At 43.7% G+C, this 13,377-nt stretch overlaps 1 protein-coding gene across 2 annotated transcripts in view; it reads left to right on the top strand.

Moving 5' to 3' along the window:
• The window catches only part of PRKG1 (protein kinase cGMP-dependent 1), a 525,032-nt gene that overhangs the window by 427,095 nt on the left and 84,560 nt on the right, over positions 1–13,377 (top strand). The window lies entirely within an intron of this gene.

Below are 13,377 nucleotides of genomic sequence, written 5' to 3'. Positions count from 1 at the left end.
ATCGACAAGGCAATTGGAAGAAAAACACAAGTTCTCAGCCTCTGGAGGCGACTTCTGTTAGGTGTAAAGGAAAGATACCCCTTCAGGGATGAAGTTACATGTCACCAAGGCAAGTGGACCTCCATAGAGAGAGGTATCCAGTACCTGCGGGAATTAGCCGTGCTGGAGGTGATTTATAATGATCCAGAAAATGAGCAGTCACCCACAGATCCAGATGAAGTCCAATACACACAACCGATGTGGCGGAAGTTTCTACGAAGTGCACCACCAACCTATGCCAACTCATTGGCAGTAATGTCCTGGAAAGAAGGCTATGGACAAACGGTGGATGAATTAGCTGTCCAACTCCGGCAATACGAAGGAAGTCTCTCTTCCTCCCTACGGGCCTGTGTCTCAGCTGTAGAGGAATTGTCCCGAGAGTTCCAACAATTCAAAGTGGATATGTCCTCCTCCTCACCTGTACAGGCCCGCATCGCAGTTATTGGGAATAAGCGTTCCTCTGCCCAAGACAGAAGAGAGAGAAAGTACACACGACGGGCTAACCTGTGGTTTTACCTGCGTGACCATGGAGAGGACATGAGGAAGTGGGATGGAAAACCTACCTCAGTTTTGGATGCACGGGTACGGGAGTTGCGAGACAAAGCAACCAAAAAAGAGGATTCTTCTTGGAAAACTGCTGCTCCAGTTTCCCGTGAGCAGTCCCCCAGACGCAGTAGATGGGCCGATCTCATTTCTGATCCTCTTGAAGGGACTTCTGATTCACGTGTGCAAAAAGTTAAGTAACAGATATTCTAACCAGGATTAGAGGGGCCCTGCCTCCAGCCAGGTGGAGAAGAGGGACAACCGAGTCTACTGGACAGTGTGGATTCGATGGCCTGGCACATCAGATCCACAGGAATATAAAGCTCTAGTAAACACTGGTGCACAATGTACCCTAATGCCATCAAGTTATAAAGGGGCAGAACCCATCTGTATCTCTGGTGTGACAGGGGGATCCCAAGAGCTAACCGTATTGGAAGCTGAAATGAGTCTAACCGGGAATGAGTGGCATAAACACCCCATTGCAACTGGTCCAGAGGCCCCGTGCATCCTTGGTATAGATTATCTCAGAAGGGGGTATTTCAAAGACCCAAAAGGGTACCGTTGGGCCTTTGGTATAGCTGCATTGGAGACAGAAGAGATTGAGCAGCTGTCTACCCTACCTAGTCTCTCCCAAGACCCTTCGGTTGTGGGGTTGCTGAAGGTTGAAGAGCAACAGGTGCCAATTGCCACCACGACGGTGCACCGGCGGCAGTATCGCACCAACCGAGACTCCCTGATCCCCATCCATAAGCTGATTAGCCAACTGGAGAGCCAAGGAGTGATCAGCAAGACTCGCTCACCCTTTAATAGTCCCATATAGCCCGTGAGGAAATCTAATGAGGAATGGAGACTAACAGTAAATTATCGTGGGCTAAATGAAGTCACGCCACCGCTGAACGCTGCTGTGCCAGATATGTTAGAGCTTCAATATGAACTGGAATCAAAAACACCTAAGTGGTATGCCACAATTGACATTGCTAATGCATTCTTCTCCATTCCTTTGGCAGCGGAGTGCAGGCCACAGTTTGCTTTCACTTAGAGGGGCGTCCAGTACACCTAGAATTGACTGCCCCAAGGGTGGAAACACAGCCCCACTATTTGCCATGGACTGATCCAGACTGCACTAAAAAAAGGTGAAGCTCCAGAACACCTGCAATATATTGATGACATCATTGTATGAGACAACACAGCAGAAGAAGTTTTTGAGAAAGGGAAGAAAATAATCCAAATCCTTTTGAAGGCTAGTTTTGCCATAAAAGAAAGTAAGGTCAAGGGACCTGCGCAGGAGATCCAGTTCTTAAGAGTAAAATGGCAAGATGGGCGTCGTCGGATCCCTGCGGACGTGATCAACAAGATAGCAGCTATGTCCTCACCGACCAATAAAAAGGAAACACAGGCTTTCTTAGGTGTTGTGGGTTTTTGGAGAATGCATATTCCAAATTACAGTCAAATTGTAAGTCCTCTCTACCAAGTTACCCGGAAGAAGAACGATTTTAAATGGGGGCCTGAACAACGACAAGCTTTTAAGCAAATTAAGCGGAAGATTGTTCATGCAGTAGCTCTTAGGCCAGTCCGGACAGGACAAGATGTTAAAAATGTGCTCTACACTGCAGCTGGGGAGAATGGCCCTACCTGAAGCCTTTGGCAGAAAGCACCTGGAGAGACCTGAGGCCGACCCCTGGGGTTTTGGAGTCGGGGATATCGAGGATCCAAAGCTCGCTATACTCCAACTGAAAAAAAGATATTGGCAACATATGAAGGAGTTCAAGCCACTTCAGAAGTGGTTGGTACTGAAACACAGCTCTTCTTAACACCCCGACTGCCAGTGCTGGGCTGGATGTTCAAAGGGAAAGTTTCCTCTACACATCACGCGACTGATGCCACGTGGAGTAAGTGGATTGCACTAATCACACAACGGGCTCGCATAGGAAACTCCAGTCGCCCAGGAATTTTAGAAGTGATCACAGACTGGCCAGAAGACAAAGATTTTGGAATGTCGCCAGAAGAGGAGGTAACACGGGCTGAAGAGGCCCCGCTGTATAATAAACTGCCAGAAAATGAGAGGCAATATGCCCTGTTCACTGATGAGTCCTGTCGCAGGAAAACATTGGAGGTGGAAGGCTGCTGTATGGAGTCCTACACGACTAGTCGCAGAAACTGCTGAAGGAGAAGGTGAATCAAGTCAATTTGCAGAGGTGAAAGCCATCCAGCTAGCTTTAAACATTGCTGAAAAAAAAAAGTGGCCAGTGCTCTATCTCTATACTGACTCATGTATGGTGGCAAATGCCTTATGGGGGTGGCTACAGCAATAGAAGAAGGGCAACTGGCAACGCAGAGGTAAACCCATTTGGGCTGCCGCACTGTGGCAAGATATCGCTGTTCAGATAGAGAAGCTAGTGGTAAAAGTACGTCACGTAGATGCTCATGTACCCAAGAGTCACGCCACTGAAAAACATCAAAACAATCAGCAGGCAGATCAGGCCGCCAAGATTGAAGTGTCTCAGGTGGACCTGGACTGGCAACGTAGGGGTGAACTATTTATGGCTCAGTGGGCCCACGATACCTCAGGCCATCAGGGGAGAGATGCAACATATAGATGGGCTCGAGATCGAGGAGTGGACTTGACCATGGACACTATTACACAAGTCATCCACGAATGTGAAACATAGGCTGCAATTAAGCAAGCCAAGCGACAAAAACCCCTGTCGCATGGGGGGCGATGGCTGAAATATAAACAGTGGGAGGCCTGGCAGATTGACTATATCACACTCCCACGAACACGCCAAGGCAAGTGCCATGTGCTTACAATGGTGGAAGCAACCACTGGATGGCTGGAAACATACCGTGTCCCATGCCACTGCCCAGAACACTATCCTGGGCCTTAAAGAGAAAATTTTATGGCAACACGGCACCCCAGAAAGAATTGAGTCAGACAACGGGACTCATTTCCGAAACAACCTCGTAGACACCTAGGCCAAAGAACATGACATTAAGTGGGTATATCACATCCCTTATCACGCACCGGCCTCCGGAAAAATTGAACGATACAATGGACTTCTGAAAACTACATTGAAAGCGATGGGGGGTGGAACTTTCAAACATTAGGATACACATTTAACAAAAGCCACCTGGTTAGTTAATACTAGAAGATCTGCCAATTGGGCTGGCCCGGCCCAACCAAGACTTCCACATACTATAGAAGGGGATAAAGTCCCTGTAGTGCGCATGAGAAGTATGTTAGGAAAGACAGTCTGGGTTAGTCCTCCCTCAAGCAGAGACAAACCCATTCAGGGAGTTGTTTTTGCTCAGGGACCTGGGTACACCTGGTGGGTGATGCAGAAGGATGGAGAAGTTCGATGTGTACCTCAGGGAGATTTGATTTTAGGAGAGAATAGCCAGTGAATTGGGCTGTATAATATTTAACTGCTAAATAACCTGCCAATGCATGTCATTGTAACTATAATGTCTATATGCCATATCAAGGGCATTACTGTAAGAATTACCCAAATAACTGCAGCATGGACTTTAAAACTGAGCCAAGTACAACAGCAATAGAACTTGAACTGGCACCCAACAATTTGCTCAAGATCAACATCTTCGACCTGCAGACCAAGGGCGTGAGTTGCACCAAATGTACTAGCCACAAGTTCCAGAGGCAGCATGCAACAACCCAACATCTCACACCATCTCTCTTATCCTGAAGAACTGTTACAACAGATGGAGTCCCAAAGTCATGGACTAAATAAATCGATAGACACATTAGAGGAATAGCCCATAGGCTAAAGGAATACCATTTGTGTGTGTGTGTGTGTGTGCAGGGGGGAGAAGAACAAGTTCATATACTTATATATTATAAGACAAAGAAAGTGGTAGTGGTTGATTGAAAAATGTAAGATCTGGACATGATGTAGATGGTATAGAATAAGGGGTGGATAATGTCCTGAGTTCAGCTGGAATAGAGTTAATTTTTACAGGAACCTGGGAGGTGGGGGGCATAGCCGGGGCAGCTGACCTGAACTAGCCAAAGAGCTATTCCATACCATGTGACATCATGCTCAGTATATATATAGGGAGCGGGCCGGGGGGGTGGATGCTTCTTTCGGTGGGGGAAGTGGCGGAACGTCGAGTCCCGGGTGGTGAGCAGTTGCACTGTGCATCACTCTTTTTGTATACTCGTTCATTAATACTGTTGTTGTTGTAATTCCTTTGTGTTGTCCCAGTAAACTGCCTTTATCTCAACCCTCGAGGTTCCAGGTTTTTTTTCTTCTTTTCTCTCCTCCGTCTTCCCCCCATCCCACCGGAGGGGGGTGGGAGGAGTGAGTGAATGGCCGCGTGGTTCTTTTGTTACCAGCTGGGCTAAAACCACGACAATCTTCAATGGCTATATTAGCAAAACTGATTTTAATTTGAATCTGTAAGGTTGTGAAGGTTATTTTATGGCATATCTGAAATAGCAGGAAAATGGACTTTGTCATCCATGAGATTCAGGAAATTCCCACCAGCTCCAGCTGATGTCCAGAACCAGAAACAAGGATTCCCAGGAGGTGGTCCCGTTCCCCTCCAGCTGCAGAACTCGTGGGAAGTCCAGCTGTGGTAGGACTCTGCCTTCAGCCCTGACTGCACAGACCCAGAAATCAAAAGTAGTTTAGAGTCCAAGTTCAAGGTGCAGTTCTGTGTGCTAATGGGGACCCCCCAAAAATGGATATTTCTGCTTTTCTTGACAGTGAAGTCAGTATATTACCATCCCTTAACATAGCAAAGAGAGAGAAAGTGATCCCAAAATTAAAGATTTTATCTTTGAAAATCATGGAAATTTTCCACCAGAAGATTGCAAGATAATAAAATAAAATAAAATAAAATTCATGATATGCCATACTAAACCTTTAGCATGAAGAAGAATGTTAAAAGGGAGTATTTAAAAGCAGTAGGATAATGTCTCTCATCTCAACTAAGTGTCTGTGAAAATCAGAATGTAAATTATGGCCTAGATCCTGTTACAATAGAGAAGTAGAGGTTTCTACAGACACACAAAAAACCCAAGCCAGCTGGAGTTCAAGATATTTCCTGAAGGCAAAGACAGCCACACCTGAGTTATTATAAGATGTAAGAAAGCCAAAACCATTATTCTTTCTCTGCGTTGGTGAGTGCTTGGGTATCGTGTTGTCTGCTTTTATAGGATGTGAGCGCGAATTCTCTAGGACACGTGGAGAGTCGGTACCAGCCACAAAGCACCATATGTGTTTCTAGTGCAATTCAGCTTTCAGACACGGCCAAGCATTTCCTACTGAAATAGATTTAGAAAAATAAATACATCCACCTCCACAGTAATTACCATTAACTACATAAATATAAAATGCCATGCAAATGAAGATGTGTGCTGCACAGGTGCTTCACCAGTAGAAAAGCGATGAAATACTCTGCATCGCCATCCAGGGCGATGGCACATTTTTCCACAAACTCAATTCTGGAGTGATTTTTAAATGTGCAGAGAAGTTGCAGTTATGAGTTGGATAGGACTGCCTGGAGTATCAGCACCTTTGGGCTTATATTTGGTTTAAGTTGTGATTTATTGTGGTTACTGAATGAAGACTGCAAATGCTGCCTTGAAAGGACTTTTCCCTGCTCATCTAGGCTCAGTGTAGGTGGAGCATGAAATCTCTTCTGGCTTTTTCAGTGCTTCTCCAAAGTTTTTAGCTTCTCCTTGGGCTGCAGCAAATCGATCAGATTTTTCACTTTATTTTCTAAGACTGTATTATGCTGCTCTCCAGACATTACATAACTGGGTTTGGGGTTTTTCTTAGTAAATATATTAGTGGTGATAGAGCCATAATCAAGGGGGGTTTTAGCAATACTTCTTAAAATGTGCTGCATCCTTCTTTTTTTACTAGTGAGGTTGTTCATTAAGGTCTATGAATACTTTCTAATGGACAAAAAATAGGTTTCTTGTGACGATGTCTTTCACAGGCAAAACTTCTTTTGCTTTTTCACTTTGGTTTAATGCATGTTTTAAGCAGTTATATTGTGCTGGTTTATATTAGAAATGCAGCCTTTCCATAGCTTGGCAGGTTTTGCGATTAGTCAGTGGTTGCTTAAATGGTGAAATCACGAGGGAGTGCAAATGGAGCATCTGCAAGATGGGGGGGATTTCCAATCCCACCTTCACACCTTCAACAGACAAGACAGAGATGAAGATTTGGCCACACGTATTGTCTAGGCAAGCACAGATCATTTAGGATGTGGTTAGAGTCACCTTAAGGGACAGCGTATGGCTGTGTTTATGCCAGGGACTGGTCCTGAACTTCCCTGTTCCCTCTTAGTCACGTGTTCCCACCACGTCTCTTTCCACCAGTACCCCTACCCAGTGGTGCTTTCCCTAGTACAAGTGATTACTGGCCAAGGGGTGAGTTGCACTGATCTACCGGAAAACTAAGCCTGCCGAAAGTTTGATTTATCTTAGATCGGTTTAAGGTGATCAAAGAGCCAAAGTATAAAGTCTGCTCCATCACTCTGTGCACAGGAAGGAGAAGATAAGTCAGGAAGAAAATGAGCAGTTTTACATCTTTATTGATGATAAACCTTGCCCATAATTTTCCCTTCTGTGCTATTCCCACCGTAAAAGAACACACAGAGTAAGAAATTGAGTACTTTCACTAAAATACGGCCCCATCAGTACTGCAGACCGTGATGCTGCAGAGGAATGCTCTGGTTGGCTTTATGGGAGTTAACCTGACCATCAGAGGAGTTGAGTGTGGTGGTGTGGAGCTCAGCATGGGCCGATTTAGTCTCCACAGCTCTTCTGCGTGCTGCTTGTACCCGCTCAAGCCAGCTGAAAGTGGAGTCAGGTCTCTTCGTGCTAACAGCATAGAGCAGTGCTCAAATGAAAGCACAAGCTGGATGGAAAGCACAGGCTTGCAGAGCCTCGGAAGAGGTAATTGCATCAGCGGGAGGCTTTGAGAAGTTTGTGGAGGACACTGATTTCTCACAGGAGCCCTGCTAGCTAGTCTGGAAGCTATCAGTAAGGCCTCGCTTAACGAGATGTGAGAAGGCTGCTGAAGAAAAAGCAGCAGCGAGCATCTCCAGCTCCCTTGCTGCACTCACATCAGCAGGCGCCAGTGTGGTCCTTCACATCATTAACTCTTTCTGTCCGGGATATTAATTTTGTTGTTCTAGTCCAAAATGAAGGGTTTGGGCACTATCTGCTCTTGCTTGTGGTGCTTTTGTTCCCGTTATTGGCATGACCTTTCATGTGGCAAATACAAGAAAGGGCTCTCTGTAATTAGCCAAGTGAAACCCATTCTGAGTGAAACTGAGGCCTGAGGTGGGTGCTGGTAACAGGGTGCTCCTGCACTCCCAGACACAAGGAGAGGGTGGCCTAGGTCCTGGGTCCACCCAGGGAGTCCTGCCAGGAGCAGCAGGAGATGGGCAAAGATGGGCTAGAAGCAAGGTTACAGCATCAGGCATGGACCATCCAGGAGATGGGACAGAAGCTGTCTTGTAGAGCTATCTACTTGTAGATCCAAGGTCCATCCCAGACATCGGGCTAGAGATAAGTCTGCACCTACAACTGAGGGTCCCAGGCTGAGCTGAAATGGGGCTCCTAGACCATGGGCAGAAGATATTGGGTGAAGGTCCCAGTGAGGCTGCTCAGGGCAATTAAAATTTATTGGTACACTCAGGACAATGACAAACTCTTTATTTTAGGAATATAAGCTTAAGTCCTTAACATCAATGGCAGCCGTTGGGTAGTATGGAAGAAGGTCAGAGGATTTGTGGGGTAACAGAGGGATGCAATGAATTTGGCCTGCAGAAGTGAGGAAGAGATGGGTGGAACTGGAGGAGTTAGTAATATGGGGAGGAAGGTAAGATGGGCGCAGTCACCAGGGTGGGGTCACTCGGATCCACTGGCACGGGCAGAGCATTGGCCGTGGGAAGAGGTAGATAAGAGTATGGTGCAAACCACGTGCCCTAGGTGGGATTGCAGTGACCTGAAGTTTAGGGAAGTAGGAATTTGGTACCCAGGAAGCTTGGCAGTGGAGGCTGGGAGTGTCAGCCAAGGACAAGTGGTGGTGAAAAAATAGCTCCCACAGCTTGTCATCTAGACCCTGCTGCTGGCATCCGTAAAGGAGAAGCCATAATCTCATTACAACTCCCCTTCCCTTCTTTGTAGTGCTTAGGAATTTAACAAGAGCATTGTTTAAATTATAGTTCTTCTTAAAAAAAAAAGTCATGAATTCACAATAAACCCTTAAAAATGTTCTCAACTGAAAGAACCTCTTATCATTTGCAGATAGGCCAGACATCCTTGCAATGAGACGTGGTTTCAATAGACAAATGCATTGCTCGTTGCTTCAGCATAACAAAGGGTATTTGTCCCAGTGCTCTCATGCACAAAGAAGCTGAGCAAGAAAAAGAACGTAATAGTCATAGAAATACTTGAAGGGAGAAAAAAAATCTGGCTATGTGTGGACCTTAGCCTGTAAGAAGCTTCTTTGGATGCAGTCGTTTCCACTAATCTGACTGAAGACTCTTCTGTGTTAATGTAGGGCTTGGGCTATAAATATAGTGGTTACAGCTAGTAAGGCTGGCACCGTATCCGAGCAGCACAGTTAAGGGATAAGCTGATCCCTGCCTCTGCAGTGATCACATGTGTGTGGCTTTATGAGCATGCCAACACAGTAGAGATGTTAGGCCAAATGGATGCAGCCTTGTTAATTCTTGAAGAGAAGCCAGCTCCAAGATCTGGTAGTGCTGAGGCTAATTGCTGCCTGTATAATCTAATGCACCTCGCTCGAGCTCCTCGTGCATTGGTTTACTCGCCTGTAAAACACGTTTACTGATATTATCATATACCTTAGCTGCTTCTGAGATTTGACTTTGACCACGTGAACCTCTTGCACATGGTTTAAAATGACATTGTGTAAGCACAGTGTTGATACTGTTCATGCGTAATAGATGTATCGTGTTACTTTAACTCTCAGATCACAGTTTGATTTGATTTTAATATAGCTGTTTTCGTAAATAATGGCAAGCTAGTAACTTCCCACTCAGGGCAAGTGCTGGTGGGTTAAAGTAGTTGTGGCAGAGATCATAGATTATTTCCTGGGTAGTTTGCAATTATCAATTATGGATTAAATATGGTAAGAACATACCAAAAGTGTATAATAAAGTTAATAAAGAGTTATCTCTTTATTAATGCTGTGACCTGTGTGGTTCATAACCCTTTCATATTGTTGCAGCCACAATTACCTTGCAGTCAGGAGCTAGGGGAAGAACCTGATTATGCCTCACAGCAAGGGGAAAATACTTATGCTGTCTCTCAAAAGAATAGGCACCATCAGATTTATGCCAGCTCCGTGGTAATCAAGTGGTAGCAAGACCTTTTTTCTCTGCTTTCAGATCACGAGGGGCACATACTCTTCTCTTCTCAGAATAGTTTTCAGCTGACACAACCCCCTCTAGGTTTCCTGAATCACTGGCAGCTTATGATCGTGTATATAAATGTGAAGGTGGCTAGCAGGGGCTGATTTTACACTAGCTTTTAAAAATGCAGCAGAATTTCTCTGTGTTATCAATACTTTTTGCCCTCTGCATCTCCCCATTTGCTTCCAAGGGGCAGGACTGGGTTCCATATTATCATATTATATATGATAGTGCCTGTTACAGTGCTTCTGTTCTAATTAATACTATTTTCTGGCAACGTTTATTTGCATTACATCTATGGATATCAACATAGGTAGTCTGATAACGTAACACTTGTTAATTCAGCAGCATCACTGTGTCAGATCTGTAATCCAATAATAATAATAATAACAGCAGCCATCTCTTGCGTAGTTTCTTCTGTCTGTAGACCCAGGGGATGACACAGTAAGTAAAAGCATTTTTCTCATTGTAATGCAGGAATCGGATAGTGATATTTAGCAATATAATGAAATACAGGAAACATTCATATATATAGAAATACATTCCTATGTAGGAATATAGTGAAATATAGGAATATAGGAGTCAGATAGTGAAATGGCTTATTCAAGGCTGGGCTGTAGGCAGTGGCAAGGGAGCAGTCACAGTCCAGTGCAGTATTTCTAACAGTGGTTGTTTCCCCAAATATATATGAGGGTTGCAAAATTTATATATATATATATATTTCAGATTACAACGTTTGCATTAATACCAAAATAAACTGTATTTTATGTAAACTGGGCTTGATTTTCTGTCATTCATGAAACTGAAAAGGAGAAGCCCTCCAGGTGTTTCCATTTTCATGAAGTAACATCCATCATTAATACGAAGCAGAAAATAATTGTCAGACTTCACACAGCATCCTGAAATGATCCCACCTCATCATGACTTGTTGGGAGAATTTTGAGTTAAAACTTGGCATAATCTTAGCAGCAGTTTTGGGGATTCATTTGGGTTTCATTTGCTTTTAGAAGTGTCAGTACAGTAAGTACAGAGCAGAATTTTTTTGACCAACAGATTCTTGAAAGACCTGTTCACCATCTCTGAGTCCTTAACTTGGTAATTATTAAAATCAGTTATCAGGAAGGGCTCTTTTCTATAGATCTATTGTACAGTCCTTGCCAGGGCTTAAACCTTTCAGCTGGAGCCACTCAGAGTATAAATATATGTTAGAAACAGTAAGTAAGTGCTAATGATAAGCTCACAAGACATAAATTATTAGAATGGGGTGGTACATTTTCTAGCCTATTTGGAGAGCTGTACAGTTTGCTTATATTGAATAAAAAACCTGTAAAAGAGTATTTTTGAACCATTTTGTCTGAATGAACTGAAATGTTGTTCTATGAGAAATGTTTCCTTTTCCCGGTAGCCATATAGCCTAAATTGCACAGGATCGCAAGTGGTTGTGTGTGCATTTTGATACATGCCTTCAAATTGGAATACCTTGAAGCAAAATCTCTTTCCTATCATACGTATTTCATTCCCTTTATAGAAGGTGCAGTTTTAATGCCTATGGGGATTTTCATGGGTTTTATTGAATGGCATAACTCTTTTCAAGTGAAGCTTTTTCAAGTTGCATGTTTTATTAGGTTCGCATTAAAATGTTTAGAAGTTTAGTAGACCACATTGTATTTACTAATTCCAGTAATGCATTTTTATAGTCAAAACCAATGGCAAATGGATGTTGTGTTCTCAGAAAGCTGAAGTGTTGGGAAACCAAACATCAGTCTATAAGGGGTGTTTTTCCCATACGGAAATCAGTCAATAGATCCAGGTAACTGATAGAGACCATGGCTTACACCATCAGTCATGATGGACCACATCACCATTCTGTACGTCTGCATTGACTTGACTTCAGTGATGGCTACTGGGAAAAAGTAGGAAAGAGGGTGCAGGGTGGCACAAACTGTACCAGCTGAGGGTACCGTAAAATAAACCCACATTTTTGCTTCCATGTGTGTTAGGTGGTCACATCAGTTACAGGAACGGTTGTAATGTTTCAGATAAAACTTCCTACAGGTGACACCTGTCTTGATCAAACTGTGTTTCCTGGGAAGAGCGATGGCCGTCCTATCTAAATGGGCTTGTAGATTGCCAAAGGGCTATTGGCTGCAGCAGTATCCCAAAATGTATCTTTAGCATTGTTTGGAGGTTTTATTTCTTTCTCTAAAAGTGATGATAACCCATTTTTCTTTGACCAAGTAACTGAAGGACCTTGACCAGCCACCAAGAGGAGATAGGTCAGTGTCTGGTCCTTAGTGGTTGCTCTGCAGAAGCTGCTGCTGCCTGGAGAGGTCTATAGTAGAAAGCTCAAGTCCCATGGGGCATCTGGAGATGAGTGTTTAGATCATTTAAACTTGAGAATCGTGTTAATGAGGGTTTTCAAAGAAAAGGTGGAAAGAAAAAATGAGGTCTTCCCTGGTGGGTTTTAAAAATTTGCCACAGGAAGACTATCCGGAGGTTCCTAATTTGCTGATATTCAAGTTCTTTAATGCATTTTACCACTTTCTGCCACTGTAGACTTGACCTTGTTACAGTATTTTTAATAAGGAGATTTAAAGTACTTAGAACAAGGCATGTCAGAAATAAGTGAAAGGAAAAAAATATGGGAAAAATCAGTTATTAACTTGAATTTAGTGGTAATAGCTCAAAACCCAGCATCTCTATCTCCCCTTATTACTTTGTTGGGTATTTTCTGATTACACCGTGACTTTCACATGGGAGATAAAAATTATCTTTATTGGGTATTCTGAGTAGTGGTACCCAAATTTGGCAATCTTCTGGAAAACCAACCCTAGCTCTATCCTTTAAAGAGAGGGTTTTGCCTACCTAGAGACCTAAAAATGTCTCTACTATATTTTAGCTTGAAATCAATTTTGACTGACAAAATGCCAGTCCCAAGATGAGCAGAAGAGACTCAGCTGTAAATGTGATACTTCCTGCAGCAGGGTACTCGCACCTCATAATAAATGCTATTTTGTGCCAGGAGGCTGCGTCTGGGGGGGATCGATCCCAAAAGCTGGACAGACATCATGTCAAGGTTGCACCAGTTGCATCTATCTTCTGGGAAGGACGCAGAGCAGTGTTTGCTGGCAGTGTAACAGCAAATTTCAAGCAAATAGAAGGGTATATTGTTAAATTAAATCATCCAAATGTAGTTTTCATTTATTTGAAGAATCGTATCAGCATTATTAAGGGGTTAGGTGTGGTAGGAGCTATGAGAGCTGGTGTTGGAGCAGGACTTCCCTGAGTTAGGTGATGTAGGAAGGTAAAAAAGCAAAAAGATGGGAATCATCTCAAAATTTTTAAACCTATGATAAATTTTTACAGCCTAAGGTA

The sequence above is a fragment of the Buteo buteo genome, chromosome 4, assembly GCF_964188355.1.
Source record: "Buteo buteo chromosome 4, bButBut1.hap1.1, whole genome shotgun sequence".
In the NCBI taxonomy this organism is placed as follows: Eukaryota; Metazoa; Chordata; class Aves; order Accipitriformes; family Accipitridae; genus Buteo; species Buteo buteo.
The sequence above is the reverse complement of the archived record's forward strand: the minus strand, read 5'-3'. Positions and strand labels throughout refer to the sequence as shown.